The sequence below is a fragment of the Manis javanica genome, chromosome 9 (assembly GCF_040802235.1).
Source record: "Manis javanica isolate MJ-LG chromosome 9, MJ_LKY, whole genome shotgun sequence".
NCBI classification, from domain to species: Eukaryota; Metazoa; Chordata; class Mammalia; order Pholidota; family Manidae; genus Manis; species Manis javanica.
The window spans coordinates 26,625,836-26,631,835 of NC_133164.1; the positions used below are offsets into that span (position 1 = coordinate 26,625,836).

At 39.6% G+C, this 6,000-nt stretch overlaps 1 long non-coding RNA gene across 4 annotated transcripts in view; it reads left to right on the plus strand.

The window, feature by feature from the left end:
* The window catches only part of LOC108393289 (uncharacterized), a 125,087-nt gene extending 120,301 nt beyond the window's left edge, over positions 1-4,786 (plus strand). For all 4 annotated transcript variants that reach the window (XR_012121040.1, XR_012121038.1, XR_012121037.1 and 1 more), the window contains one exon: positions 4,294-4,786. This is a non-coding gene — a long non-coding RNA (uncharacterized lncRNA). The remainder of the gene's footprint in view (positions 1-4,293) is intronic.
* Positions 4,787-6,000: the final 1,214 nt, after the last annotated feature.

Below are 6,000 nucleotides of genomic sequence, written 5' to 3' on the forward strand. Positions count from 1 at the left end.
CTCAGCCCCTTACTTCCTCATCCATGGGCTCCTGCCTCAGAGAGTGTGCCCCCATAGAGCCAAGTCATTTATAATTTGCACATGTGCCTTGCACAGTTAGGACCTTCAGCATCAATCATGACTGCTGCTCCTGGTCCTAGTTGGAACTGGGAGAAGGCTACTCCGCCATTCTCACCTCTGGGAGATCTTCTCTGACTGCTCCTCACTCTGACCTCCCCACCCCAGGCTCTAAGTGACACCAGGGCCATGGAATGCTGCCCTCCTCTTCCGGAACACACGCGATTATCTCGATCTGCCATTATCTATACACATTTCTACCTGCCAAAGAAAATGTGGGCTCCTAAAGGGCAGGACCCAACCTGGTATTTTTCCTGGTGCAGCAGGGAATTGACAAATACTTACCGAACTGTTTGAGTAACTACAAATAAGAGTATATCCTTTTTTATAGCTAAGTCACAAATTATAGAGTAATAATCTTTAGGTAATATGAACCTTAACTACAGCAATTTTTAGAAGATATTTTACAACTCAAAAATGTGCTAAATGTAATCAAATAAAATATCAGACTAAATGTAACCTACTACATGTTAAGGCAAAACTACAATACTTGCTCCTCTACTAAAACAGGCCAAAGAATAATTTGGTAAAAAGATCTGTAGCATGGGAATCCTTTATTCTTTTAGTGTGTAACATGTATGTTTAAGTTTCATTAACCTGTGAAAATAAAGTATAGGCACATTTTAATGAGGTCATATTTCCACTAATACTGAAATTGTCATGATTTTGGGTCCCCACTTCCCAATACAGATATTCAAAACATTTCCTCATTTCCCTATGTCTCAATTTCTTCTGCAGACAGTTCCTCTTTCAGCCTTGGGCCCACAGGGACAGGTTTCCTGGCTGCCTGGAGCCTCTCCCAGCCCCACCCTCCCCTCTTACTTCTGTCCCTCCCAGACTCCCAGAACAGGCTCAGAGAAGCTCAATCCACACTAAGAAAAAGAACATTTCTCTGAAGGGAGCATAACTTGCAGAGATCTAATGCTGTCTGCACTAGAGACAACTTTATATTACCACCCAGAGCACTTTTGCTTCTTGTAGCTACTAGTCTCAAATGTCTCCATTTCAGAAGAGTGTCTTTGCTTTAAATTGAGAACTGAAAGGACTGTTTGGATAATTTTCCCAGAAATCAGAGAATAGCCTGCCCCTGAAACAGTATTCAAAGAGTATTAAATGTTGCTTTTAAATGACAATTTTCCCAGCTACCTTATTTAAGATTGTAAACACCTTTAGGGCTCAGTTTCTGCAATGGCACACGGGGAAGAGCAAAACATTGTGTAACTCATACATTCCCAGGAGTCTGCCTTTTGTTGTGTTGTGAATATTCCCTAGACTATTACCAGGAAACATTAATGGAGGAATATAAACCAATCCCTTGGTAATTTTGTCAAAAATTCACATTGAATTATTAAGCTTTTAATAAGTTCATTTATTTCTCAGTGTGGAGAAGAATTTCCATTCACATGGGAAAATGAAACTTCCAGGTCCTTGGGAAATGTGCATTACAATGACCATTTGAAATCTGAGAGTTATAGGCCAAGTTCATTTTCAGTGGCCAGAGCCCCAAGTGCCTTCTGCCTGGGGAAGCAGGTCTAAGAGCGGGTCTTAGCATTCTCTTCAAATAGGTGGACTCTTCCCTAAATCTCTACGTATGGCTGAGGATCAAAGCCAGGGCTCTGAGGAGGCTTGTGATCTGAATACCACCATTTTCTGGTAATAAATAATTCCTTATTTAGATCAGAAATATAACAGAACAAAAAGGTTAGAACTGCTGAGCTCTGTAATCTGACACAAAGGAATACCTCATTCTTCAAATTGTTGCTCACCAGTCTTTTAGATGAAGCTTGAAAGATTTTGTTTGCAAAAAAGCTGGTAAGAGGTTATTAGGTCATCCCTACCTACAAAGCTCCTTAGGGTTTTCAAAGTATTTAACCATTCCCAGGAAGTGCCCTTTCCCTGGGAGTGTTCAAAGCCTCCCTGGAAGATTTTCCAATATTTCTTTTCCTGCAGTCAAACTAGGCTCATTGTTTAGAAGAAATGGATTAGGTGAGTGCCTTTGAACTGCATTTTGAATGGACTATGAAGTCAAGTGGCCTTAAATAGACACATATAAGCAATTTACAGCAAAAGGAGGATTAAACATATTAACTATCATGATGTTAAGAAAATGTGGTTGAAGTGGAGGTATAATATGTTGGTTAAAAAACATGTTCTCTTTGAGAGAGCTGACTTTCAAAGGTTTTATCTTGCATTTTCTGTGTATAGTTTGACTCCTGGCCATAGGCCAACCCTGCCTTTTTGAAGTGTGCTATTTAATTCATGGTAGCTCATACATTCTAACAGCTGCATGGACATAGCAGAGATCTCAAGCAATATCAGGTCTAGTCAGGCCAAAAGATCCACTGTTATCAAATAACTTAAATATTTATTCAGCACAAACTATGTGCTCATAGTATGTTTTTGTGGCCTTGTTTCTCTAAATCAGCTTAATTCTGTACTTTCCAAGGCTTAGAAAAAGAAAGGATGTGTTCCGATTTCTATGATTATGTAATAATTACCCCAGTTTTTTCTCAAGCCAGTTTTCACAGGACTGAGTTACACCAGCAATTGGTGTTTATATCTGAAACTCCAGAAAGTCCAGGTTATACATCTTCTATGACATGAGATGATTTAGAAAACCTTTGCCTTCTCCTTTATTGCCCAAATTAGTGCTGTCACATACAATTTAAAGTCCTAGCTATTAGAAGTTAAAGGAAAATATAAAATCGACAAAAGCAGATTTTACGTGAATCTCTACCTGTAACTTTAGCAGTTGCAGGAGAAAAAAGAGACACTTTAACCTTTTCAAGAAACCTGGACACAGTTTTATAAATATTTACCTGATTGTTTTTAAACTTTTCCTATCCTTTTGAGCATATTTTATTCCACATATGTGAGTCATGGATAATGCACCTGCCTACACACACACATATGCATTCACACTTACATGTGCATACACCTACACACACTTGTGCTTACCACTTGCTATGGAGACAGGGGAGGGCAGGGGAGATGGGGTCTAGTTGTAGACTTATCAAACAAAAGATTATTTGTTCTGACTGTCATTTGGTTAATGAGAAATCTGAAGCTGAATTGTGCAAGAGCAATGAGTTATCTAGACTTAAAGCCAGATCCTGACTTCTAAGTTTTATTTTTCTCTGCCACTTCTCACTCAAACCCGATTCCCACCACAGGTAAAAGTCGAAGGCATAGAAAAGCTAAGAATCTATTTCCAACTTTACCCAGTATGAGATCAACACTTCACTGGTGCCAGAAATTTCACTATTAGAAAGTCGGCTCTTGTGGCTGAGGCTGTTACATGCGAATACCGGTAGGAGATGTGTCACAGATTATTGGGAGTTAGCTCATCCTTATAGTGCAGGGCTTAAGTGTGAAGTTCTGGAACCAGAATGCCCAGCTCACTTCCAGGTTCTACCAGGTACAAGGTATTTCAGCAGTCCAAACACACACGTATCCTGGCGGCCCTTTGCAAAAGAGACAAGAAGTCCTGGCTTTGTTCGTGCGTGCCTGAAAACTGCCCCCTCATAAGCAACATGGATGGCAGAAGACCCATTTGCTGTTGCAGTTGTAGAAGAGAGAAAAACGCACAATTTTATCCCATCTTCTTTTCCATCTTTTCCTTCCAACAATGACTTTTAGTCATAACTGCGCAAATTCAGTATTTCTGTTGGTGAAACTACAGTCAATAATCTGTCTATTTTTCCTATGTTGTGTTGCAAATATGACAAAAAGCAGAAACACCGTTAAGGGTACCCCAATTTTATCAGGACACAAATTTTGCCACATCATCTGTAACCTAAACAATAAATACTATTATTGTTATAATTAATTGTCACAAAAAAGCAGAGAATACTAATACAGCACAGATTTTCCATGTGATGAAATCCCTCCATGTATTTCTACTTAAGAGCCTCTGTTCACTTTATTTTATACCACGTGAAGACATATAAGGACACTTTGAAATATGCTTGAGTTTGTAGCACTCTCTCTCTCATAGGAACCCAAAGCCTTCCGAACCAAGTTTGTGAATTATTGCTTAGAAATCTTCCAAACTTCTTTCTTGTGTGAAACTTTCTCATGGCTAAGGAGATATATAGTGGTTAAACTTAATCTGAAAGTAAGTGTTATAATTTTTTCCTCCTCTTTCCTTTTGTCTTTGCCACACACATGAGGCAGCACAGGAATGTTGGGAGCAAGGAACGGGAGAAGCAGCACCTCGCAGCGGGCTTCGCGTCTTGAGGCGGGAAGAAGACTGTGAAGGAATGGAAGCTGCAGGAATGGGACGTCGGGAGAGAAGTCTGACTTCAGACTGATTTATCTGAGAGAAAACAACAAGTAAAACATGACTGAGAATATTAGCCAAGAATTAGTTAAAAATGTAAAATTGTGTATTTGTTTTAAAGTAGCTCTGGGCTGCTTTAAAAATAACAAGTGCTCCTTTTAAAATTATTTGTAAAATAGAAAAGCATAGAGAAGAAAATACAAATCACTGGCAAGTCCCATTGAGATGATCCCACTGACATTTTGCGGTATTTAAAAAAATTTTTTTTCTTCACTTTTATATTCACATTATATGTGTGTGTCCTTTACTGAAATGATGTCAGTGTCTATATGCAATCTTATATCCTGCTTCTTTGGCTACATATATCATGAGCATTTGCCCTGTGTCATTAAACTTTTTTTGAAAACATAACTTTTATTTGCTATATTTTATTCTGTTCTATGGAAGTTCCATAATCTGACCCTTCTTTGTACGCACAATTTATCAGTTAAAAGGAGTCTTCCATTTGGAATACTTGATTAGTCAATGGTGTCTAAATAACAAAGTTCTTCACTGAAGTGTTGGTTTCCTGTCACGGGGCTCACAGGGTCTCTGGCACCCCACTCAGTTTGTGGGAGACATGTGGGTGGTGCCTTCAGCTGGGAATAAGAATAGCTAAGCCTCCATAACGGTGACCACCCAAACTATAATTCTCTCTGATGGGAGTGATAAGCCTTATCTTTCCCATCTCAAACCTCAAAAATCTCTCTTTAGACCACCCTGGATTCTCTATCATAAGTTCCTTTCCCTTTCAAACCATGATAGGATATCTCCTATACTCCCATCCTAAATTTCTTGATTTGCTCTTACTTCTTTCACGTTCCCCACAACCTACCTGACTGAAAAAATTGTGGCACAACCACACAAAGCAATTGTGTGCAATGGAAGTCTGGAGGAGAGTTTGATCAAGAAGAAGGGAGGTGGAATGAAGGTGGATGGGAGCTTGAGTGAGCAAGGACAGGCATTGTGCCTGGAGAGAGTCCATTGCTTACATTCTTTTTGTTTCTCCTTTTTCTCTGCTTTTCTTCATCTTAGACTTTCAGTGCTGTGCCCTTGACCTAGTTACTTGCCCTTGACTCCATTGTTGTTAGTACTTGTTCAGTAACTTGGACCCCAGCTGAGTCTCAAGGGGCCCTTGAATCTTCTCCCCACCCTTAAATGGACTTCCACCAACTCCCCAAGCTCAGTCAGTGTCCATATGTATTGACATGAATGAGCAGGACCAGTACCATAACATGTCGTTGTCATGGCTGGTCTCCAGTTTGGAAATCTGGGTCAGGACCCTATGGGACTTGTTGAATTCCTGCCACCCAAACTGTTAAAATGTGCGAGAGTGAACTATGCTGGTTGAATTTTGCCTTTCTACATGCAGTTTCATTATGATTACACAGACCCAGCCTCAATTAAGTAATTTTCTCTGCAGTGGGAGGGGGTCATTTTGTGAGTGAATTTGAATGTCTGCGTAGATCAGCATTATTGTTAATCACACTGCACTTACATATATTTATACGCACACTCACAAGTGCAAAGATGCAGTTTCAAACTTAATTAAAAATAGAAAG